Raw genomic sequence first — 26,727 nt, 5'->3', positions numbered from 1 at the left:
AAAAAATTAGCCAGGCGTGGTGGTGGATGCCCATAATCCCAGCTACTTGGGAGGCTGAGGCAGGAGAATCCCTTGAACCTGGGAGGCAGAGGTTGCGGTGAGCCAAGACCACACCATTGCACTCCAGCCTGAGCAACAGAGAGAGATTCTGTCTCAGAAAAAAAAAAAAGAAAGATAGAAAGAAAAAGGAAGGAAGGAAGGAAGGAAGAAAGAAAGAAAGAGAGAAAGAAAGAAAGAAAGAAAGAAAGAAAGAAAGAAAGAAAGAAAGAAAGAAAGAAAGAAAAGAAACCAGTATGTTCATGTATATTTTGGCTTAACATAAAGCTAGAAGGGGTATTTAAGTGAAAATTGCAAAAGTAAGACAATCTTAAAAAAAAGTGTCAACAAAATAATTATAGAGTGGACGCATGGGCAGATATAGCAACAACGATAATAATAATAAAGGTAATTGGTGATAAGGCAAGAGGCCAAATCTATTTGCTAAAAATGAAAAGCAATGTTCATAATAAAAGCGTGGAAAGAATAATATCAAGCAAAACCATGTTTCATTTTCATGTGTAAAGAACTTTCTCATCTATAATCAACTGGGCTAATCTCATGTGGTGAATGTTTCTGTTCTCCATTTTAACAAAATAATTAAGACTGAGGTTCAGAAAGACTAAGAGGCTTGTCCTTGGTCATGTCAAGGCAAACCCAGGGTTATACGTCAGACTGGTCTGGACACTACTTAGAAAAAAGAGAAATCTCCGCACCTGATTCTGGGAGAATCATTCTAGGAAGAGAGCAGTTCAGGCCAGATTCATGTCTCAGCACCTTCTATCCTGAAGACACACCCCAAAGGTAGTCAGGATCATCCCCTTGGGCAGCACGGGGCACGTTCACCCAGATCCCCAACTAAAACATCCCTGCCTCATGAGTTCAAATGATTAGCTGCTTCCAACCTAGGCCCCTCTTCTCCATCCATCCCTTCCTCCCCGACTCTGGGGCCCTGACACTCCACTGGAGTGGCAACTCTTTCAAGGACGCTAAAAATTGCTTTATTTTTCACCACTAATTTGCCAACAAGCTCAGTCGTCCATCCAGTTGGCCCGAAATGAAATTCTATAATTATACAAAAGCCTGGGTCAGCGACCTTCTGATTGCAATATCTTGTCTCTTTTGTCCCTTCCTTCCACCACCTCACCCATGGGACAAAATTGCTTCGGCTCCTCCGGCAGCCTCCAGAATGAGGTGGTATTGGAAACTAGTGAGGCGTGGCCCTGCGGAGGTGTTCATAGCTTTGCAATAATTTACCCATTTTCATTTGTTTGATTTCATTAACGCCTGGGTCTCAGGGGAGAGCCCAGTTGGGAAGGGGGAAAAAAACAAGTGATTTCAGTTGAAATCGAGTGATTATCATTGCCTTGTCTTGCAATACCAAGGGAGTATGCAATGCCAAGGGTGGAGTGCAGTCTGAGCAGGGTAATGAAGGAGGCCTCTCCTTAGAGGCAGCTTCTGCTAAAAAGTCTTGCCTTTCACCCTCCTCAGTCCTCAAGGTTCCCGTCTCTCAAACTCACCCCACTGACACCAAGGGTATGCCCTATACCAGTGTCCCTTTCTCAACAAGCCAGCCTTACTGGCCCATTGGGCCAAGGTTGCTGGGGTGGCTACATTCAGACAGCATGGCTTAGTGGTTAAGGGCATGGATGCCCAGAACTAGGCTCTAATCTGGCTCCACCTCCTGCTTGCCTGGTAGCCTTAAACATGGAGCTTCAACTCCACCAGCCTCATTTTCTCTCTTAAAGTAGACATGACAGCACCTACCTCATAAAGGTTGCTGCAAGGATTAGCTGGGATAATGAATGGAGAAGCACCTTGAATTCTATGTCTGACACATTGTGAGTGCTCAGTGGAGTGAGAAAGAACAATAGTAATGGTTGCCATCTTTATGATTTTCTCTTCTTTTTCATCTTTACCATCACCATCATCATCATCATCATCACCATCATCAATCATCACTCCCCACCTGGCCATCTCAGCCTCCACAGGCTCTCAGCAGACAGAACCCAGTCTCAGAGGGAAGGCTGAAATGTTCTCTGGCAGTGAGCAAAGTCCCTGGGCCCAGCTTCCTCCAGAGAGAGACTTTGATCCAGTACAAGTCACACTACTGACCGGCATGGCACACCCTTTCTCAAAGGCGTAAGAATTCTGGTGACTTTGTGATGTCCAAGTGATGGGGAAGGACACTCCGTTGGCTAGTGGCATCTGATGGTAAGAGAGTCCCTTGTGGCCAGGCTGGATCTGTTTATTCTCCCAGTTCCCTAGAGCATCCCAGAGAGACCCCAGGGCGGGGAAGCAAAAGCCATTGCCATTTTAGCCCGTGGCAACAGCAGACAGTTGGAAACATCACTTTAGGGTGGAAGGGTCTTCCAGAGGCCCCTTGAATCAGCAACAAGGGGCATTAGAGTCTGCTTCCGTCCTCACAAGAGGTTGATCTCCCTGTAAAGGCAAGTCCTTCTACTGCCAGTAATAAAAATGTGCTGATGACTACAGCTGGCATTTATTGAGCACTTACTGTGTGCAGTGTTCTAGGCACTGTCCATGTGTTAACTCATTTCACTCTTATGAGTGGCTGCTGTGTTTGTCCCCATTCTATTGCTGAGAAAGCTCAGGCAACAGGAAGTTAAGTCCCTTGGTCTGACAACCAAGAGTGGTCGAGCAAAGACTCAATCTGGTCTGCCTGACCCTAGAGTCAACGTCTTCCAGCTTTTGGACAGCTCCGGCCTTTACAAAATCCTTGAGTAACTTGAATCAAAATTTCTTCCTAGAACTTGTGCCCCTCGGTCCTGGTTCTGCATTTAGGGTTCTCTCTGCAGAATTCATCCCCCTCCAGTGAGACAGCCGTGTCCAGGGATGCGTTCAGCTCCCAATGCCCCCACCCAGCTCCTCGGCTCCAGACTGCAAATGCCATTAACATTTAGCATTAGAAGGATCTGGTGAAGCCCATAAATCTGCATATGTTTAAAAAAAAAAAAAAAACACCACAGGGAATTCCTAAGTGGAGAGGGTGGGAGTGGGAGATGGGGGAGGTGGCCCTTAATTCTGCCTTGAGAAACCCCGTCTAAGGCCTCAGCATCTCCTTGTCCAGCCACCCACAAGTGAGGGTCAACTCAAGTGCCTGAGTGTCCTCTCTGCACCCTGAGAGACCGCTATTCCCAGCCATGCCCTGACCCTGGCCTCCAGCTTAGCAGCCAAGGCCCCCTACCCAGGACCATCACAAGCCCGTTAGAAAGCCCCAGGCTCTGAGTGCAGTCAGATTTTTACAGCAAAACCACATTCCCTCGGCCCCCAGCTTCTTTCTTTCTGTTTCTCTAAAGTAATAACTGGTCGCAGCCAGCACCAGAGAAAGGCAGTCTCCCAATAGCTGAAAACACCTGAAACTGGTGATCAGCAGCTTCCTGATAAGATCCCAGGAGTTGGGCAAGTGGACTCAAGCATGCGCGCTAAGAGGCAAAATGGCAGCGTTTACTTGGTATATGACCTTTCAGGGACATTTGACTGGTAAGGGAAGAACGCCTCAAGTAAGCACACGTACAACTTCAGTAAGCATACCGTGCATGCTCCCCTCCCACGCGCTGGCAGGCTGCTGTGCATACAGAGAGCCCACCCCAGTGGAAGAATCAGGGGAGAAGCAACGCCTGACCCCAGAAGTATGCCCATATATAAGACCCCAATTCAAAGGTCAAACAGGGCACTTGTCTTTCAAGTTGCCCACTTGGCCCTCTTCCAAGTATGCTTGACTTCATTCTGTTCTCACTCTAAAGCTTTCTAATAAACGCTCATTCCTGCTCTAAAGACTTGCCTCGGTCTCTCCTTCTGTCTTATGCCTACTCGGTGGGATTGTTTCTTCTGAGGAGGCAAGAATTGAGGTTCTGCAGACCCATAGGGATTCGCCGCGGGTAGCACTAACATCTCTCCATAGTTGGCTCCTTCTCCCCACCACCTCCCCCAGGGAGGCCTTCCCTGACCACCCTATCTGCAGGTAGCCCCTTCCAGGCCCTCTCTGTCATACAATTCTGCTGGATTTTTCTCCATTGCATGGAAATTTCTTATGCACACATGAAGCCTGTGTCTCTTGTTCCTGTCTCTCTCTGCCTCAGTTTTCACATCTGTAAAATGGGGAAAATGCTACCTGCTGGGTTGTTTGGATAATGAAATGAGTTATATAGGTACAGCACTCAGAACAGTGCCTGGCACACAGTAAGCATGATGAAAGTGGTGGCTTTATTCTTTATATTAATATCGTTGTTCTCAGTATCTGGAGCAGCACCTCATACACAGTAGGCGCCCAATACGCATGTTTGAATAAATATACGAATGGATGGCTGAGCCACCATGCAGAGAGCCTGAAAAGTCCCACCCCGCCTGCTGCTGAAGACCCAGGCCACCCCCTCCTCATGGGCTATAATTACCCAATAACAAGAAACCCAGCCCCCAGGGCTTCATGCACAGCACATTTTCCAAAGATGAAAAGCTCATTCGTTAATAACTACATAGCAATATCTAAAATTTTGGTTGCATTGTGAGGCCGGGTGGCTTCCCCATTCACCAATAATGACAGACCACTTAAAAAATAAATAACACATATAATTTAAGCAACTAAAACAAACGGCAGTGTTGGCTTTCCCTGGGAAAATATTTTCACTATTTCCTCGAGGAGTCCCCATGGGTGCCCTTGCCTCGGCCTCCCCTGCTGAGATGCTTTCTCAGCAGGTGGCCTGGGAGTGGAGCATGCAGAGCAGTGTCAGAGAGGAGACCTCACCCACAGCCTCCCAGAGTCCCTTCCCAGAGAAGCCTGGGCTTGTGCTCCCCAGAGGAGGGAAGGGGGAAAACTGCCTTCTCCCTCCACACCCATATTCACTATCTTTCTCTGCACCCTTTCCCCTGTGGGGAGAGTTTGTAACCTCAAATCCCTATGGGGCAGACAGGCAATGTACATGAGCAAAGCAGGTGGATGTATGAGGCAATAGGGATGGGTGGGGCTTGTGGCAAACTGAAGAGGAGACACCCCTGCCACAGGGAACAAGCCTCACCAATGGTTGCTATGCAGAAACGCAGGCTCAGTTTTGCAAAATCTCCTGACATTTCAAAATAAGCCATCAATTTGAATTTAAAATGTCAGTCCCTTTAACGACCTCACAGGTCCCTCATTCTGGGCCCTGCTGCCTCTAATTTCATCTCTGACTTCTCTACCCTTCACTCACCCTGCTAAGGCCACACTGGCTTCTTTACTGTTCTTGGACCAAGACAGGCACATTTCCACCCCAGGACATTTGCACTGAATATTCCCTCTGCCTAGAACATTCTTCTCCCAGATAAACTCATAGGTCAGGAGGCCAGTAGCGCTGGAATGCAGTAGGCGAGGAGGAATATAGCAGGAAAGAAATTGGGGTGGAATCCAGAACAGCCAGATTGTAGGTGAGTGGTGGGAAGGTTATAATTTGTAGGTCTGTTTTTGGTCATCACAAAGATTGGGGGTGTTAATGGCATTTAGTGGGTAGAGGCCCACATGCTAGACCCTTTGTGATGTGTAGACAGCTCCTCACACAAAGAATTATCCACCATATATCAAGGCAGGTAAAAAACCTAGATAGAATTTGGAGCCTGGAACCTAACTTGATTTCACATTTAACCCAAAGGAATGTGGGGTTATTTTGGGTTTAGTGTTCATGTTTTGCTCAATTTCATTAAACACTGAGATTTCTGGGTCTGCTGCTTGTGTGTGGATCAACAGAAGGTTATGCTCTGTTCTTCTGGGGGCTTTATCAGGAGCTGATCACCTTCATGGGGACGCCATCAGTGAAAGCCATGCCCTTCATGGAGTTTGAATCACTGAGTGGGCGCCAAACTATATTTGTCGTGTCCCATTCTAAGAAAGTCTACCTGCAGAGGGGGCTTTCACACCTTCATTGTGTTTTTCACAAGAGTTGGGCTGGAATATTTACGTGCTGAGATAACTATTATTTTATTATAAATTAGTTTCCTTTTAATTCTCCTCGAATACAATTAGGGCATTATGTGGCTTACATGGATTTATTTAAATTGTGTCTATAGATAGGTGATATTGCCTACGAATTTCATTTCAGCATAGTGTAATAAGGGGCATGTCAATGTATTTGTTATTTTAAAAGGAAGAAGAAAAGGAGACCAGGCCTGACATGCCTGAGTTCCCAGATGTGGAATTTTGCAAGATACGGTCAGGGACTTGCGCTTTTCCTTGGCTAAGCCGGGAGCCCTGGCAGAAGAAGGGTTCATCTGACCTGCACCTTTTAGATGCCACTCCAGGGGGCAAGCGTGAAGCAGCAGGCACCCCTTAGGAAACATTCGGCCATCCAAGAGAAACAGGAACAGAGCAGAGGAGGTGGTGAGAGTGCCTCTGAGACCTGCTGAGGGGTTGGATGTGGAACTTCCGAGAAAGAGGACACAGGGATAACTCCACAGTGTAGTTCCGAGCTACCGTGGAGGTCGGAGAAGCGGACAACTTCTGAGATGAGGAAATCTGAGACTTGATTTGGGTGCCTACCTGTGCCCAGCAAACAGAAAGACCCCAGGGGTAATGCCAGAAGCAAACCCCCATCCCGCCTCCCCCAGCCCATCCCGCCTCCCCCAGCCCATCCCGCCTCCCCCAGCCCATCCCGCCTCCCCCAGCCCATCCCGCCTCCCCCAGCCCATCCCGCCTCCCCCAGCCCATCCCGCCTCCCCCAGCCCATCCCGCCTCCCCCAGCCCATCCCGCCACACCGATTGCCGTCACCAGCAGGTGGCGCTATGGAGCAAGCCTGAGACCTGGAGTCAGAAAACCTGGATCCGGGTCCTGGCTCCCCCAGTGAGCAGAGGTGAACAAAGTGGGCACTGCAGAGAAACGATCACCTTGTCACCAAAAGCACCGCTGTCCATCTTCCATGCCTCCTCGTGTCCCCACAGGCTAGCCTCAAGAATGGCAGGACTCTCAGACCAACTCTCAGTTCGATTTTCAATTTATTATCTATATCCAGCTCCTTTCCAAAGATACTTGAGGTGTCTTTCCAAAAACACACACAAAGGAGTGGAAAAGGAAGGAAGACAATTAAGAAGAGGAAACAGATCAATAATTCCAGCACAAATGGAGCTGCCATGACTGGGCACCATTTCAACAAACAAGACAAAATGGGAAGGCCAGCTGTTGCTGCATAACAAATCTCCCCAACGTCTAGAAGCTGAAAACACCATTTGTTGCTCCTCACAAATCTCAGGCTGGGCTGCACGGTTCTGCTGGTCTGAGACAGGATTGGCTGATCTTGGTTGGGCTCATGCGTGCATCTGGAGACCTATGGCAGGCTGCTGGGTGCTGAGTGCTGGCTGCTCTGAGATGGCCTTAACTGGGACACCTTGGCTGGGTTCTACATGGCCTCTCATCCAGCAGCAGGCCAGCCAGGCTTGTTCACATGGTGATAGCAGGGGCCCAAGAAAGCAGAAGCTGTCAGGCCCCTTGGAAAGCCTCTTCCTCTAGGCTTAGAACTGGTATACCAGCACTCCTGCTATGTTCCATTGGCTGCAGCAAGTCACAAGGCCAGACCAGATTTTAGGGGCAGGAAATTGACTTCACTTATTGGGAAGAGTGACAGTTGTTGCCATTTTTGCAACTTACCACCATGATAAATTGTGGAGCTCTAATTATTAGAGAAGAATAAATATGGCAGTTTCTTGGAGCAAAATTGTTCCCCTTGACCAACTCAGAGAAATATTTCCAAGGGCAGACACCACGTTGGCCTCATTTTCTTCACAGCAGTGATCATTCATTGAGTACTTACTATGTGCCAGACCCTAGGCACCCTTTATATTCATGTGCTTCCAAAAGCACAGGAGGCACAGCATGGCTCTTCATCATGAGTTTAGTTGGTACACAGATAAACAGTTATGACGTCGTCTTCTTTGTTTTTTCTTATTGCTTTGCATTTGTGACAAGTGATATCAATTTTCCTTTAATGCTAATAATATAAAAATTTCCTTTTGAAATAGATCAGCTCAAGTCTTTCAACATGGATTCATTTAAGGAAATATTAATTAAATAAATAATGAAGGTGAGTGTGGTGACTTATGTCTGTAATCCCAACAGTTAGGGAGGCGAAGATGGGAGGATGGCTTGAGGCCAGGAGTTCCAGAGCTGCCTAGGCAACATAGCGAGACCTCATCTCTATATAAATAAAGAAGTCAGCCAAGTTTGGTAGTGTGTACCCGTAGTACTAGAGGCTAAGGTGAGAGGATCCCTTGAGCCCAGGAGTTTGAGGATGCAGTGAACTACGGATAGCACCACTGCACTACAGCCTGGGCAACAGAATGAGACCTTCCATCTCTAAAAAATAAAATAAACATAATGGTACAGGTGGCACGTGGTCATAGCAAAACTCATGAGGGTGCAGAAAAACACACAGAATTATCTCTATTCATCCCTGAGACCTAAATATTATGTTTTTCATTTTGCAGATAGGGAAACTGAGGACAGAAGGGGTCCCCAGAGGCACAGACTCAAGATAGTGCCAGATGTGCAGCTCTGTCTGAAAAAGCCCTGAGTGAATGTTCCCAGGTGGCTTGTAATAGGAAGGTTGGCAAATGGCAGAGGCCTGTGGTGGCATCTGTCACCTAATGAGACCCCTGGGGCTTCCAGGGTGCCCCTGCCACTGCTACTTCTGGGCTTCTGAGTATAATGAGGACGGCAGGCCAAGGCCCTCACAAGGCACACTTTGAGAATCTGCGTCAAATGGAATTTGAATCAGAAATTTCCCCGGAGACCCAAGGGAGGCATCAGGCTGAAATCTCCAGTACGGGTAGGTGGCAGGCATGGTGCATGTTAGCTGAAATCACTCTGCACCTGAGAGGCCACACATGCACAGCGGCACTGAATAAATTAGAGAAAATAGATGTGATTCCCGGAAAGGGTAGTGGGAAGCCTCTGTGCTCCCAGCGCTGTTATAAGTGCATTCTTTCCTCAGGTTCCATGAAAGCATGTCCCGTGGGGCCCCATCCTGAAGCCAATGGGCTGGGTCCAGTGAGGGCCAGAGGAGGTCAGGAGGGAGGTAGGAAAGCTAGCAGAGCCCTTCCTGGCTGCACACCCCAAGATCTGGGCCTCACAAGCATCTGGGCACTCGTTCAGGGCCCCTGTGAAATAAACCAACATTATGAACCGAATTGTACCCTCATACTTCATATGTTGAAGTCCTAACCCCCAGGACCTCAGAAGGTGGCTGTATTTGGAGATAAGGCCTTTAAAGAAGCAGTTCAGGTTAAATGAGGTCATTGAGGTGGGCCCTAATCCAATCTGACAAGCGTCCTTAAAAGAAAAGGAGATTAGGACACAGACACTCAGACAGAGGGATGACCATGTGAGGTCACAGTCAGAAGAGAGTCATCTGCAAGCCTAGGAAAGAAGCCTCAGAGGAAACCGCCCCTGTTGATTCCTCTACCTCAGACTTCCAGCCTCCAGGACTCTGAGAACATGCATTTCTGTCTTAAGCCACCCAGGCTGTGGCGTTTTGTTGTGGCAACCCTAGCAGACCGACACAAGCAGTGAGCGCTCTCGGCGGCTGCTCTGGTGTTTACATCACTTAGAAGTTCCTCTTGGTGTCTAGATCTTTCTCTCTTTCTCTTCTTTCCGCATGACCCAGCTAGGGGATCAAAGAAAACCCGCATTTTGTGGGGCACTCATGCCAGAGCACGCTCCAAGCCCTGTGAATGTTTCCAAAGTGAAAGAGTACCCAGGGAGAGAGCTGGGGGTGCTGGGTGGGGCCAGGAGTAGGGTGGGAAGGTGATTCCTGCCTGAGGAGCAGGACACACAGCAGACCAGAGTCTTCCTCTATTCGTGCATTCACTTATTCATGTGTTCATTCATTCACTTGATGGATTAGCCCTGATCCCACCTTCAGGGAATTAGGAGAAGGCTTCTGTGTTCACCCTCCCAAGCCCACCCAGCGGGGTGTGGCTCTGAGGGCAAGGAGTGAAGCCAGAGGGTCAATAGCCTGGCTTTGAAGTGCAAACCTGCCTTTATAGGCTGTGTGCACTGGTGAACCCCGAAACATCTGGAGCCGTGGTTTCCTCACTTGCAAGCTGAGAATAATAATCAAATCTACCTTGTAGAGATGTTTGAGGACTAAATGAAATGACACAAGTAATCTGCTCAGAACAGAATGTGGCACATGGCCAGTGCTCAAAAATCAAGGTCACAGTTTATTGCTATTAATATTATTTCCATTCCCTGCCCTAAGAGATCCCAGCCTGTGTCTGATCTTCATACGGTCTCATGCTCACTTCATCCCCCAGGGCCCTTGCTCAGGCTGTTTCCAACACCTGGAGTATCCCCCCCACTGTACCCCCAGACCCCCTTGTCTGAGGCCAGCCTACTTCTCACCTCCTCCAGGAGCACCACCTCCCATGCAGCCATGCTCCAACCCTCTGCATCTGCAGTGCTGCCGCTTGGCACTACTTGGGGTCCTCATCTCTACCCAGCACTGGGATGCTTTCTGGTCAGGGCCTAAGCTGTCCCCTTTTTCATACCCTCCTCCAGCCTTATCCAGGTGCACTTCCTGGCTGTCCCATGGGATTTGTCCCAGAAATCAGCTCCAAGCTTCATTCTCTAAAGCAGCGGCTACCAACTGGGGCTGCTTTTGCCCTCTCGTCCCCGACCCTGGGGGCATTTGGCAATGTCTGGAGACATTTTTGGTTGTTACACAGTGAGGGTGGCAGGGATGCTACTGTCATCTAGTGGGTAGGCCAGGGAGATTGCTAAACCTCCTACCATGAATAGGGCCTCCCACAGTAAACACTTACCCCACTCAGAATGTTCACAGTGCCCCAAGGTAGAGAAGCCCTGCTCTCGGGAGGCACCTGCTCTCCTTCAGAGAGGGTGAGCTCTGGGGTTCTGGGTAATTAGATTCTCAGGACAACGCACATCCTGGCTGGGCGGGCCTTTCCGCGCGGCAGCCTCCAGCACCTGGAGCTGTCTGCCCCTGACGCGGAGCCCTCCCTCGCCCGCCCCTTGTCACAGCATCCGCGGATCCCTGCGGATTTGTATGAAGCAATTGACCTGTGACTAAGGCCAGCTGAGCTCGCCTTGTTCCCGCAGGGCGGGGACAATACCCCCATTAACTGGGAGGCAAGGTCCCGGCACAGCAGCGCAGAGCATGGATTGGGGAGGGGCGTGGATAGGGGCGGGGAGAAAAAGAGCAGCTCCAGAGCCGTCGTAGGTGCGGGGGCGGTAGTCCCTAGTACTAATGGTTATAATTAGCCCAACATGAATATCAGCATCTCCTCCTAGATGCCTAGTACATGAGAGCTCATGCTTATTCACATCCCTGATGAGATGCCTCCAGCTGCCAACCTCAGGGGTGTAGTCCTTATTCCCACTTAATATAAGAGGAAACTGACAGAGATCCCAGGCGATTTGCCCAAGATCACCCAGCTGGTAGATGGAGAAGTAGAGGCAGGAACTCGGATTATCTGAATTATGGTTTGTATTCAGCACTCATTCTGTGCCAGGTGCAGTGAAAGTACCAGATGGGGCGTTTGTAAACTGGGCAAATGGGGGTCCCGTAACCCCAGAACCTGACGAAACCCCGGCCCCGCCTCCTCTGAGTGTCGGCACCAACCACAGCGCCTTTGATTGGACTGTGCACCACCAGGCTCCACCCCCAATGCCATTGATTGGACTGTGCAGAAGGGGTGGGGCCGTCCAAGCCGAGATGAGCCAATCAGAACCTCTCTTCAAGGAACTGGAAATTAGAACAGTGTTTGGGCCAAATAGTTGGGGGTGGGCAGGGGAGGAAAGGTCTTGAGGGAGCAGCACCCTTGCCTGATGGGTGCCCAAAGCCAGGGGCAGGTGGAGGTGAGAGAAGGACAAGCTCTGCAAACGTTGCAGAAGCGCTCTGTCCATGGAGAAGGCACAGGACTTCCACGTGGGGAGCAGCTTACTCCCGCTGAGAACTTTGGGGAGACAGAGTGGAGCAGCCATCTCAGACCTGAGCGGCTAAGGAGCTGGGTCCCCCTCTGTCGCACTGTGCAGAGCTGCTGGACTTTGCAGTAAGCAGCCTTCAGGTCTAAAGTTGAGTGCCCAGGGGATATGGGCGGGGCACTGATGGGGTGAGCTACACCAGATTTTTAGCCAGATCATTGGGAATATGCTCATGCCATCTTCTGAGACACAACGTCCTGCTCAATAGGCTCCTAGGGCTTCCCAACACATTTAGAATAAAATACCAAGAGATTATCCTGGTCTAGAAGGCCTTAGAGGATCAGGCTCCAACTTTTGCACCAACCTAATACGCAGCTGTTCCTCTCACTACATTCAAGCCTCTGCTCAAATGCCGAGTGATTATTGAGTTCTTCACTGTATATCCTCCTTACAATAGACCCCTCCTCTCATCTCTCTTCCTGTCCACCTCCTCATCCTGCTATCCTGCTATATATCCTGCTATAATTGATAATATATATTTATTTGCTTATCTGATTTGGTTTGGTGTCCCTAAACTAGAATGTAATCTGCTTTGGCCTGTGCCTGGCATATGCTAGTTAATAAATACAGTGTTGGTTAGGGAGAGAAGGAAGGTTCAGCTGCTTGGATTTAAATCTTGGCTCTGCCACGTATCAGCTGAATGACCTTGGAAGGCTTCACTCTCTGTGTCTCAGCTTCCTCGTCTGTAGGACAGGAATAAATAAGAAAGCAATGATAATAATTTCTATCTCATGGCATTGTTGTGGGAATCAGGTGAAATCATGCATGTGCAGCGCCTGGCAGATATTCAAGTGCTTAATAAATGCTAGCTGTGTTTATTCTTGGACCCCAATTACCCCTTTTGTGAAATGGGGTTGTTGTAAGAATTAAATGAGATAACGAATGTAAAGTGCTTTGCACATAGTGCACCCTCTATAAAGATTTGTGGTTATTTTTCATTGATACACACACACATACACACACACAAACACACACACTCCATCCATGAAGGCTATCCATTTGTGCCTTCCCCAAGCAGAGTTCCCGTAAGGCCTGGAATTAGCATGGATCTAAGTAAAACCTTGAAGTCAATGGTTGAAGGAGGACAGCTCCAGCTTAGCAACTTCCACATTCATTGCCTCTGAGCTGATGCCAGCACAGCTTTCCCTTCCTGTGCACTCTGGGAGCTTTCCCTTCCTGTGCACTCTGCAGCCCCTAGTCTCCAACAGGCAGCCTGGTGTCCCTACAAAACAGTCCCACACAAGCTTCGGAACCCCAGCTGCTCCCCCTCCAGAGCCCAGACCACCAGGCTGAGCAGCAACCGCGCCTCTGTGCAATGTTGCTCCTTATTAGGCATCATTAGGTACACAGTAATTATAATAATTATGTGCACTGCTTAAGCGACCATCCTCAGTAACAACCACTGCTATTCAGAAGTCATAATTGCTGCATCGAGACTTAAAATGAAGGCTAATTAGATGTCAGTTGCTACCCCCCCCCAACTCACAGCCTCCTACATAATCTCTATATCCAAAATGCCCCATGACCACCAGCTATCCTTGATTAATCTGCAGAACCCAAAACAAACAATTTGGTCCACAGGAGAGCATGGATATGCCAGCAGAATTAAGAGGGAACATGTGGATGCTTTGGGGGGACTTGCAGGACTTGCATCATTTCAAAAGAAAAGAATTTGGGATCAGAGGGTGGCTGAAGAACTCGGGCTGAGAGTCAAGAGATGGGGTCTAAGTCCTGGTTCTCTCAGGATCATGATGTGGTGTTGAACAGGTCACTTCTTCCTCCATCTGCAATGTTGGAGGAATGGACCTAGGGATGCATTGCAGGGGCCACTTTGTAAAGTATCAAGTGATACTTTATAAGGGAGCAATAAACAAAACAGATGCAAACAGAGCCTTTGATTAAGGCAAAACAAGAAGGTCTGGAGACTCCCTGTCCTTATCCTATCTGCCAGCACCCTCTGAAATAACCCTGCAAACCCTTGGGTTTCCTGGGAGACAGATTGGAAACTGCTGGTGCCTGTGCTCTCTAAAGCACTGGTTCTCAAAGTTGGCCCCACATTGGAATCACCTGGGCAGATTTTAAAACTGCTGATGACCAGGTTTCACTCCAGAAGTTGTTTTCTTTGGTCTGCGCTGTGACCTGGATATCAGGGTTTTTTAAATTCTCCCAGATGATCCTAAAATGCAGCCAAGCGTGAGAAGCCCTGATCTATATGCCCTGACATCTGAGCATTGAAAGCATTTATGATTCTGCTTGACCTAGTACAAGGCTTCCCCTCTCTGGGCCTCAGTTTCCCCATTTTCTAAAATGAAAGCATTATACACAGTGGCCTCCAAGGACCTCTGGTCCTAAGTTTCCTTCAGACTAGGATTAATCTGGAGCTTGGCACACTGCGAATGCTGAAGTGTGAGGGAAACCAAGGCTGTTTGGGTCCACTTTTCTCTTCCAAACAATATTTGTGTCTACTCCTATATGTGCAGGCCTGTCCCCAGTGCTGCAGAATAAAAATCAGAAGAAGTCAGCTAAATGCTCTTTGCCCAAAGGAATTAACAAGGAATTGTATGCTGGAAATGAAAGGATTAAATAGCAACACACACATGCACGCACGAACGCGCACATACACACACACACCCCCACACAGGCTCATCAAAGTCACCTGCAGAAATGCTTTAAGGACTGGAAGTAATGCACAGAAGTTGTTAGCAAGGTTCCTGGCCCACGTTAAACTCCCAGTAAATGGCAATTTTTGTTACAGTTGTGCACAAATCCAGCATTCTCTTTGGTATGCTGGGCAAAACACTGTCTTATGTATTCTGTAATAGCAGCACAAATGAACTAAGACACTTCCTAGTCTATAAATGCCCCAGAAAGCTTCTAATGCTGCTCAGCACAAGGGTACAGAATGAGCTTCTCTTACCATGAAGCTTCATCTTTCAAATGCTGCCACTACTTGCATGAGCTACAGACAAGCTCTGCAGGGCCAGGAAGAAAAATAGCAGATAATTCCTAGACAGCACCTACTATGTGCTAGACCCTGTTCTAAGCATCACATATGTATTATCTCATTTAGCTTTCAATATGACCCTATCAGTTGGGTACTACTATTATCCTCATTTTGCAAGTGATTAAACTGAGTCATGGGGAATTTAGGCAAGTTGTCCTGTTCACATAGCTGGAAAGTGGTAGGAAGCACTCTGTAGAAGACTTTTCCCTTTCCCAAGTTCTTCCCTTGGGCATTTCACCAGCCTGAATGACTCCGGGTTTTCAAGCCAGGACATTAGAGTATGGGGGCATGTGTTAACAATAGGACCCTGAAGTTTCTTTTGGGACACACTCCCTGAAGATCCTTGACCAATAGATGTGCTATGGATATACACAGTGAGCCTCTGCAAGCCTAGTTGAGAGCTGCTGCTGAAGGCTGAGCGCTAAATGGTGATACCAGAGGCTACAAAGTGTAGGGGGTTCTGACCCAGCCAGAATGAAGAAACCCTCACTGAGCACCTCAGCCATTCAGCTGAGAAATCAGAAAGTCTATGCATAAAAGGTAAGGACCACATCCTAGAGAAAGAACCATGTCCTAACACTAAGGACAAAACCTAAATAGATGTACTCTAACAAAAAATAAAATTCAGTCCAACAGAATCAAAAGACTCCACCAGTAATTCAACTGCCTTCCATAACAAAATCAACATCATTTAAAGGATGACAACAAAATTCAGAATATTCAGAACACAATAAAAATTACTACACATGCAAAAATGTAGGCAAAAGTGACCCAAAATCAACAAAAAAACAGACAGCCTTGAGAGGTTCAGAAGTTGGAATTAACATCCAAGGACTTGAAAACAGCTATTATAAATATGTTTAACAATTTAAACAAAAACATGGACATGATGAATGAAAAATAAGGATTCAAATACAAACTACAAAAGAACCAAATGAAATTCTAGAACTAAGAAACATAATATAATGAAATGAAATATTCACTAAAATTAGTGAATATTTAGAATCATATTAGATATTGTAGAAAAAGCCAATGAACTTGAGGCTAGATCAGTGAAAATATCCAATTTGAAGAACAGAAAGAAAACACTTAAAAAATTAACAGAGCCCCATCAACTGTGGGATAATATTAAGTAGTTTACTGAATAGTTAGACACATGCTATTGGGGTCCCAGAGTGATGAGAGAGAATAGGACAGGAAAAATGTTTAAAGGATTATTTCCCAAATTTCATGAAAAGCATCAGCTGAAAGATCCAAGATCTCAGCAGACCCCAAGAGTAAATACAATAAATGTTTTTAAAGGACATATTTTAAGATGGTGAAAGAAATATATATATATGTGTGTATATATATATATATACACACACACACATATATATACATATATATATTCAGAATTGTATATCTAGCAAAAATATTGCTCAAAATAAGGGTGAAATAGACATTTTCAGATAAACAAAAGCTGAGAGAATTCATTGTCAACAGACTTTCAACACACACACACACACAAACACAAACACAAATGCTTTCAAAAGTAATTTAGGCTTGGGGGTAATTAAATCCGATGGAAATTCAGTTATTGAGGAAAAAATAAAGAGCACTGGAAATAATAAATAAGTGGCTAAGCATAAATGATTATCTTTTCCTCTCTTTAGTTTTGTAACAGACAACTGACTATTTAAAACAAAAATAATAGCATTGTTTTGTGGAATTACAACGTATGTAGAAATAGTATATGTGAAAACAGAAAGAACACGAAAGACAAATGGAATTGTAGTGTTACAGGGTTTCACTTAAATTTAAAGTGAAGTTGTAGTTAAAGTTAAAATTTCACTTAAATTTTAAGTGAATTTATAGAGTATTAATTCTAAGTAGGCTATGATGAGTAGGATAGCTAAAAATAGAAAGAGAGCTAAAAAGAGAATAAATAAAATAAAATAAAATATAAAAGTATGCTGTATGCCCAAAATGAAGCAGAAAGGGAAGACAGAAGTAAAAAGTCAGTGAAATAGAAAACAAATATAAGATCATAGGCTTAAATCCAGTCATAGCAATAATTACATTAAGTGTAAATGCTTTAAACACTCCAGTTAAAGGGCAGCTGTTGTCATTCTGAATCACACAAACAAGACCAACTCTATTCCTACAAAAGAAACATTTTAAATATTAAGACAATTAAAAGGAAAGGGAAAAAAGATATACTATGTGAACAATAAACATAAGAAAGCTGCTGTAGCTATATTGTCAGAAAAATAGACTTTAAGACAAGAGTGTTTCTAGAAATAAGTGAGCACATTTCATAATTACAAAAGGGGACTTCATTAGAAAGATATGACAATTATAAATGCCTATAAGCCTAAAAATAAATTTTAAAATAAGTGAAACAAAAGCTGACATAACTAGGAAAAAGTAGACAAATCCACAATCACAGTAACTTATTATAAAATGCTTCTCGTACTAGTTAGACAAAATATAAGAGTATGTGAAAAATAATATCAACCAATTTGATTTACTAGAAACTCTTGAAAACATTACACCCAACAACTGCATAATAAACATCTTTTGTAAGTGCACATGACACAGTTACCAAAATAGACTATATGTTTGGCCAGAAAATAAATCCAACCAATTTCAAATGACTGAAATTTTACAGAGTATAATCTCTGACAACAATGAAATTGATTTAGCAATCAATAACAATAAGATAATTGTACAACACACTTCTGAATAACCCATGAATCAAAGAAGAAATCACAGGAATGAAAATAAAGGAATTGTTACTGACCTTACTGGGAAATAAAGGAATTAAAAAGAGAGTAAGTAAACAATTACATGCCAAACATGTAACCCAGATTAAATGGACAAATTCCTAGAAGGATACAAATTACCTAAACTGACTCAAGAAGAAATAGAAATCTCAACAGACCTAAAACAAGTAAAGAGATGAAATCAGTTAATCAAAATCTCCCAAAAAAGAAAAGCCTAGAACCAGACATACCCACTGGTAAATTCTAGCAAACATTAAAGAAAGAATCAATACCCGTCCTTCTCAAATTCTTCCAGAAATTTGAAAAGGAGGAAGCATTTCTTACTTATTCTATGGGGTCAGCATTTCCCTGACACCAAATCTATATAAAAATATCACAAGAAAAGAAAGCTCCAGGTAATATACCTTACAAATGTATATGTAAATCCAACAGCATATTTGGATTTGGACCAAGTGATATTTATTCCTGGAATGAAAGAGTGGCTCAATATATGAAAATCAATGTAATATACCACATTAACAGAATGAAGGGGCAAAAAAACCCCACACAATCATCTCAACTTATACAGAAAAAGTATTTGACATAATCCAACATCTTTTCATAACACAACTAGGAAAAGAAGGGAAGCTTTTCAACCAGTTAAGGGGCATCTATGAAAAACCCACAGCTTATATCATAGTCAAAGGTGAAAAATTAATAGCTGTCTCCCTAAGATCAAGAACAAGACAAAGATTCTTGCTTTCCTCACTTATATTCAAAATTGAAATAGTTCTAGCCAGAGTAATTAGGCAAAAAAAAGAAATGAAGTCACCAAAACTGGAAAGGAGTAAAACTAACTCTGTTCACAAATGACATGTTCTTATGTTTAGAGAACTCGAAAGAATCTACAAAAATAATCAAGTGAAGCTAATAAATTCAGCAAAGTTGTAGTATACAAGATCAGCACACAAAAATAAGTGGTATTTCTATACACTAGCAATGAATAATATGTAAAGTTAAGAAACAATTCCAGCGGGCGGCGGTGGCTCACGCCTGTAATCCCAGCACTTTGAGAGGCCAAGGTGGATGGATGACGAGGTAAGGAGATGGAGACCATCCTGGCTAATACGGTGAAACCTGTCTCTACTAAATACACAAAAAATTAGCCAGGAGTGGTGGCACACACCTGTGGTCCCAGCTACTAGGGAGACAGAGGCAGAAGAATTGCATGAACCTGGGAGGTGGAGGTTGCAGTGAGCCGAGATTTTGCCACTGCACCCCAGCCTGAGCAACAGAGTGAGACTCCGTCTCAAAAAAAAAAAGAAAAGAAAAAAGAAACAATTCCATTTTTAATAGTATGAAAAAGAATAACTAGTAATAAATTTAACCAAGGAGATGCAAGACTGACACTAAAAACTATAAAACACTGCTGAAAAATAAAAGAAGCCCTAAATAAATGAAAAAACATCTTGTGTTTATAGATTTGAAGAGTTAAAATAGTTAAAATGTCAATACTACCCAAAGTAATCTACAGATTCAATGCAATCCCTATCAAAACCCCAATGGCCTTTTATACCAAAAAACGAAAAAGCTGACTTAAAATTCATGTGGAATTGCAAGAATAACCAGAAAATCCTGAAAAAGAATAATACATTTGGAATATTCATGTTTCCTGTTTTCAAAACTCACCACAAAGTCATAGATCAAAATAGAGTGGTACTGCCATAGGATATATGTATAGATCAATAGAACAGAATTGAGAATGTTCTATAATCAAAACATGAAAATAAAACCACTACATCTATGGTTAATTGTTTTGACAAGGGTGCCAACCAAGATCATTCAATGGGAAAAAGCATAGAGTTTTCAACAAGTATGCTGAATGACTGCATATCTGCCTGCAAAAGAATTCAGTTGGACCCTTGCTTCACACGTTATACAAAAACTACCTCAAAATAGATCAAAGACCTAAATGTAAAAGCTAAAACAATAATACTCTCAGAAGAAAATGTAAGGCTAAGTCTTCATGACTTTGAATTTGGCAGTGGCTTTTTAGGTATAATACCGAAAACACAAGCAACAAAAGAAAAAAATGGATAAATTGGAATTAATCAAAATTAGAAACTTTTCTGCATCAAAGAACACTATGAAGAGAGCGATAAAAAAATCTTAAAAATGAAAGAAAATATTTGCAAATAATATATCTGCTAAGTATGGTATCTAATGTGTATTATCTTATAACTCAACAAGCAAAAGACAATTCAATCAAAATGTGGGAAAAGGACTTGAATAGTCATTTTCTTAGGAAGATATAGAAAATCCCAAGAAGCACATGAAATAATGTTCAATGGCATTAATCATAAACAAAATGCAAATCAAAACCACAATGAGTTATCCCTAGGTTGCCTATAATAAAACAAATGGAAAATAACAAGTTTTGGTGAGAATGTGGAGAATGTGAAGCCCTCACGCACTGCTGGTGGAAATGTAAAATGGTGCAGCCACTTTGGAAAGCAGTTTGGCAGTTCTTCAATAAGTTAAGCATAGAATTACCATCTGACCCAGCCAGTCCACTCCTAGGTATATACCCAAGAGAACTGGAAATAGGTTTTCAAACAAAAGCTTGTACACAAATGTTCATAGTAGCAATATTCACAATAGACAAAAGGTAAAAATACCCAAATGTTCATCAATTGATGAATAAATAAACAAAATATGGGATATTCATATAATGGGATATTACTCAGCCATAAAAGGTAATATAGTCCTGATACAAGTTACAACATTGATACATGTCTTAAACATTATGATGCTAAGTGAGAGAACTAGGCACAAAAGCCATATACTGTATAATTCATTTGTATGAAATATCTGGGATATAAAGACAGATCCATAGGTTCAGAAAACATATTACTGGTTGCTACAGGACAAAATGCAGAAAAGGATTAGGAGTTGTTATATAGGATTTTCTTTGGGGTTGGTGAAAATGTTCTGGAACTAGATCATGGTGATGGTTGCAAAACATTATGCAAATTCTAAATGCCACTCAATTGTACACTTTAAGATAGTTAAATGGTGAATTTTATGTTATGTTTATTTTACCACAATAAAAAGATAAGATACCACAAAAAATCTAGATGCCAATATTATAATAAAAGAAAATTGCACAATATGTACAATCTCCCTCGTATCCGTAAGTTCAAATAATTAACAAAATATTAACAAATAGAATACAGCAATATATAAAAAGGATAATACATTATGTCAACAAAATGAAATGTATCTCTGCATGCAAGATTCATTTTATATTTGAAAGGCAAGCCATGTAATTTACCACATTAACAAAATAGAGGAAAAACTATATGATCATCTTAATAGATTCATAAAAATCATTTAACAAATTTAACACTCACTCAAAAGCTAGCAGGAAACTAGAAATAGAAGAAAACTTTCCTCTACATAATAAAAGGAAACTAAAAACAAACAAACCTACCATAAGGATCATACTTACGACAAAATGTTTAATACTTCCTTGCAGAGATCAAGAACAAGGCAAGTATGTCTCTTCTAAGTATTTCTATTCAATATGTATTGGGGATTTTTGTCAGTGCAATGGAGGTAAGAAAAAGAATTTATTTAGCAACATCTTTCGTCCTAAAAGATCGTGTGTGTGTGTGTGTGTGTGTGTCTATTAGCCATATCACCATGAATATGCCCTATCTCATCTGATCTTATGAACCTAAGCAGGGTCAGGCCTGGTTAGTGCTTGGATGGGAGACTTCAAGGGAATACCAGGTGCTGTAGGCTTAAAAAACATTTTTTTTTAAAGAAGAGGAAAACTAATTGAAAGGCATAAATATCAAGAAGAAATAGTTACATTTATTTCTAGATTACATTATTATCATTGACTAAATATTTATGTCTCCTCCTCAGGAAGAGGAGGCTATGTTGAAGCTTTAACCCCCAATGTGATAGTATTAGGAGGTGGGACTTTTGTGAGGTAATTAGATTTAGATGAGCTCAGGATGGTGAAGCCCTTATGATGGGATTAGTACCCTTATAAGTACTGCCACCACTTCTTAGAGGAAGAAACATCAGAGCGTCCTCTCTCTGCCATGTGAAGCTACAAAGAGAAGGTAGCCACTTGCAAGCCAGAAAGAGGGCCCTCACCAAGAACCAAATCTGGTGATACAGTTACCAGCCTCCAGAACTGAGAAATAAATGTCTAGGTTTTCTTGTTTTTGTTTTTGTTTTTGTTTGACGGAGTCTTGCTCTGTTGCCCAGGCTGGAGGGCAGTGGCACAATCTTGGCTCACTGCAACCTCTGCCTGCCAGGTTCAAGCAATTCTCCCACTCAGCTTCTTGAGTAGCTGGGATTACAGAGGTGCACCACCATGCCTGGCTAATTTTTGCATTTTTAGTAGAGACAGGGTTTCAACATGTTGACCAGGCTGGTCTTGAACTCCTGACCTCAGGTGATCCACCCACCTTGGCCTCCCAAAGTGCTGGCATTACAGGCCTGAGCCATGGCACCTAGCCAACGTCTGTTGTTTGAGCCACCCAGTTTATCGTATTTCGTTTTAACAGCCTGAGCTGCCTTAGACGATGATTGGCTACATAGAAAAATCCTAAGCAATCTACCAAAAATACTATTCAAACTAAGAGGTGAATTGAGTAAGGTTGTAGGAAACAAGGTTAATGTACAAAAAACCATTATATTTGTAAATAATAGTAAATAAAATACTACTATTGTAAATAAACTTAAAAATTATATCATTGCCATAATATATAAAACATAATAAGGAATAAAAGTAACAACATATGAACAAAACTCCACACCAAAAACTAAAAAACTTTGCTGTAGGGAATGAAATCAGGCCTCAATAAATAGATATACCATGTTCATAGATTGAAAGTTCAATGTTGTTAAGATGTCCATTGTCCCAGAATTAATATAAATATTCAAGACAGTCTCAATCAAAATCCCAGAAAGTTTATTTTTGTATAGATGTACAAGTTGATTCCTAAATTTACATCAAAATTCAAAGGAGCTTGAATAACCGAAACAATTTTGAGAGAGAAAAAGGACAAAATTGAAGCATTCGTGTGATTTGATTTCAAGATTTCCTATAAAGCCATAATAACCAAAATAGTATAGTAATGAAAAGTATAGAAAAATTGATCAATAGAATAGAATAGAGAGACCAGAAGAAGATTCACACATATACAATCATTTGATTCTCAAGAAAGTCATCCAGGCAACTTAAGGAAAGAAGTTTCTCAACAAATAGTGCTGAAACAACTGTATAAATAGAAGGTGGAAAAGGAACTTTAACCTACCTCACACCATACACAAATTGAGATAGATCATAGACTTAAATGTAAAAGCTAAAACTATAAAAATGTAGAAAAAAGCACAGAAGACTATCTTCACTACCTGGGGGGTAGGCAAAAATTCATTAGATAAGATATAAACAACAATAACAATAGAGAAAAAATAATAACTTAGAATCCATCAACTTTTTTAAATGGTCATCAAAAGGCCTTGTTAATAATATTAATAGGCAAGCCATGGTCTGGGAGAAAATATTTGCAAAACAAATCCTTGATGAAGGGCTAAAAATTGTGATATATAAGAAACTCCTACAACTCAATAATAACAGATATTAACAATTCAATAAGCAACAGGCACAAATTTGAATAGGCACTTAATGAAGGAACACATTTAAATGTCATAGCAATTACAAAAAATTGCTCAATGTTATTGGTCTTCAAGGAAATACAAATTATAACCACATGAGATACTTCTACACACCCTCGATAATAACTAAAATTAAAAACACTGACAACACTAAATATTGGCAGAAATCTGGAGCAGCCAGAAGTCCCACACATTGATAGTGGGTGTATAAATTAGTACAACCACCCTAGGTAGGTATCTGAAGTAAATCTTACCAATGACCAAGCAATTCTACTCGTAGGTAGTATTTACCCAAAGGAGATGAAAATATATGTGTCCCCCAAATACATGTGCAAGAATGCTCATAGAAGTTTTAGTTATAATAGCCCCAAACTGGAAACCACCCCAATGTCCATTAACAAGTGAATTACAAGTGGGATACTCAGTAAGCAAAACTAAAGAACTACTGATACATGCTAAATATGGATGGATTCAATAACATAATGTTGGGCAAACTAAGCCAGACATAAAAGATTACACATGTATGATTGCATTTACAGTCATGCACTGTATAATGATGTCTCAGTCAATGATGATGGTTTCATAAGATTATTTCATATTTTCACTGTACGTTTCCTATATTTAGCTATGTTTGGATGCACGAATACCACTGTGTTACAATTGCCTGTGGCATTCAGTACAGTAACGTGCACTACATGTTTGTAGCCTAGAAGCAATAGGCTATACCAGATAGCCTAGGTGTGTATATAGTAAGCTATACCATCCAGGTTTGTGTAAGTACACTCTGTGATGTTCACACAATAACAAAATCACCTACCGATGTATTGCTCAAAGCAATTCTCTGTTGTTAAATGATGGATGATTGTATATGAAGTTCAAAAACAGGCAAAAATGGATGTATGTTGACAAAAATAAGAACATTCATAGCCTATGGTGGGAGTGGAAGGACTGAACTGGAAAAGGGCATTAGGGAATCCCCTACAGTGATGAAAATGTTATCAGTCACACACTTGTCAAAGCTCAAATTGTAGACTTCAGATGTGTGCACTCCAGTGTTTGACATTTTCTCTCAATATCTTAAAAGTATTTGTACACACACATATCGCAGGTATAAGCTGCCTATACTTGCTGCCATCTCTGTGGCTCTACCTGGCCCTACCCGGTTTCCAGACACATAGTAGCATTCCCAAAGTGTTTCCATACGTTTCACTGAGACTTCTAGGAAATAGAGACAGGATTGTGAACTCCATTTCACAAATGAAGAAAATTAGTCACAAATTGTGACTAAATCAACATGTTACAGGGCAGATATCTCTTGGTGGGTAAGCAGTAGTGTTAAAATACTACTTATGTAGTATCACTATCACTACTACTACTACTAACAATAATAGCTGAATTATTTTGGGTAACTAAAATGTATTAGGTCTTGCATTATTTTATCCCATTCAGTGTCTATGCTGGAGGTCGTTCATACCAGCTTGCAAAGGTCAATAGTTCAATTTTCAAAAAAAAAAAAAAAAGTGTCAGTGGGTTGTTAAATACATCTACCATTACAAATTGAATCATATAAATTTACAATCAAATAAATTATATTAAAAACAAAAGTCAGTAATTCTTAAAAATCATCACTTTCTAATTATTCTCCTATGATCCGTGCTCTTGGGGTTATTTATATCTATTGTACCTTTATAGTGAAAATAGTATGTGCTTGTGTGCTCCTGTGCATCTCTTCCCCACTTCAGGGTTAGTGACATCATGTTGTTTTAAACTGGCCATAGTAGAAGTCTTTACAACGTGGAAATCAGCAAACACCACAAAGCAGGGCTTGGTTTATTGTTTTATTGATGATCTGGACTTCAAGAAACTGATGAGAGCTGGGAGCAGTGGTCCACACCTATAATCCCAGCATTTTGGGAGGCTGAAGCAGGAGAATCACTTGAGGCCAGGAGCTCAAGACCAGCCTGGGCAACATAACAAGACTCTGGCTCTTAAAAAAATTTTAAAAATTAGCCATATGGGGTGACACGTGTGTAGTTCTAGCTAGTTGGAAGCCGAGGCAGGAGGATCGCTTGATCTCAGGAGTTCAAGGTGGCAGTGAGCTATGATCACACCATTGCACCCCAGCTTGGGCAACAGAGCAAGGCTGTGTCTCTGGGAAAAAAAAAAAAAAAAAGAAAGAAAGAAAATGATGTTAATCATCAATTCAACAAGAAGTCTCTTATGCTGACGACAAAAAATTAAATTTTTGATAGATATTTTAGTTGTTTCACTTATATCTTCCTCATTTAAAAAACAAAAATATCAACAAATATTCATGTCAGAACTATACTCATTTGTCAATTGCAACTGTAGGTTGTCTATGAGTAGCAGAGTTTGACAAAAATCAACAAAAGCATTCTTGGAGAATCAATTGGCCATATGGAATTTATCATAAAAAGAACTGTATACTTTATTATTTGTAAATTCTGTATTACATTCCTTTATATCAGTAAGTTTTATAATTAACTTACATATATATGTGCAACTTTTTTATCAAGCTGGTTGTTATACATTTACCAGCACATTATTGATTTAGCCACAACACAAACATATAATAACATATATTATTATAAATGTTTTGTGGAAAGGAAATGGAGAATCAGAAAAATTAATTAACTTGCTCAAGCTCAGAGCTTACTGTCTCCAAAGTCCAGACTTTTATTCACCACACAGTAAAAGCAGCTCCCCCAGTACAACTCTCAGAGCCATGGCATTCCATTGCTAGAAGGGATCTTAGAATTCATCTTAGCCAATGTGTCTCCCACTCCCATTTTATAGCCAGGAAAACTGAGTCTCTGAGAAGGGAGAGAGTCTCACCCAAAGTCAATACCCGGTTGCTGGCAGAGCCAGGACACGTTCTTATTAGGAGCTTCGCCTCTGCCCTAATAGACACCCAGAGAGGATTTCAGAGGCCTCTTTCCCTCCCAGTCCATTAGCCCCAAGCACCCAGCAGGCCTGGCACAGAGGGGCACCCAAGAAGTGTTTACCCAACAAAGCCAGAATGAATCTTACTGCACATACTCAGGTTAGAAAGGAATATCAAAATATTTTCTCTGAATCAAATAAAATTTCTCCTCCAAGCCTCCATCCAGCAGGCTTGGCCAGAAAATCAGTCTGAACTATCCTTGGTTCACCTGAGAGACCAGGAGGATTCCTTGGGGCTCAGCGAATGGGAAGGAGAGCACTGCAGTTGCCCCCTTGTCATGGTGGCCCTGTCCCT

At 42.5% G+C, this 26,727-nt stretch overlaps 1 long non-coding RNA gene across 2 annotated transcripts in view; it reads right to left on the bottom strand.

Annotated features, from left to right (window-relative positions):
- The window catches only part of LOC129050958 (uncharacterized), a 61,500-nt gene that overhangs the window by 10,573 nt on the left and 24,200 nt on the right, over positions 1-26,727 (bottom strand). Inside the window, exons 1-3 of one of the 2 annotated variants that reach the window (XR_008514896.1) lie at positions 10,838-10,922; positions 6,824-6,889; positions 6,300-6,562 (exon numbers count right to left, since the gene is read on the bottom strand). The exons of the other annotated variant lie outside the window; for it this stretch is intronic. This is a non-coding gene — a long non-coding RNA (uncharacterized LOC129050958). Of the gene's footprint in view, positions 1-6,299; positions 6,563-6,823; positions 6,890-10,837; positions 10,923-26,727 lie in introns of those variants that run through there. 2 annotated transcript variants of the gene reach the window in all.

This window comes from Pongo abelii, chromosome 18 (assembly GCF_028885655.2).
Source record: "Pongo abelii isolate AG06213 chromosome 18, NHGRI_mPonAbe1-v2.0_pri, whole genome shotgun sequence".
Lineage (NCBI taxonomy): Eukaryota > Metazoa > Chordata > Mammalia > Primates > Hominidae > Pongo > Pongo abelii.
Note: the sequence above shows the minus strand (reverse complement) of the source record. Positions and strands in the feature narration are given on the sequence as shown.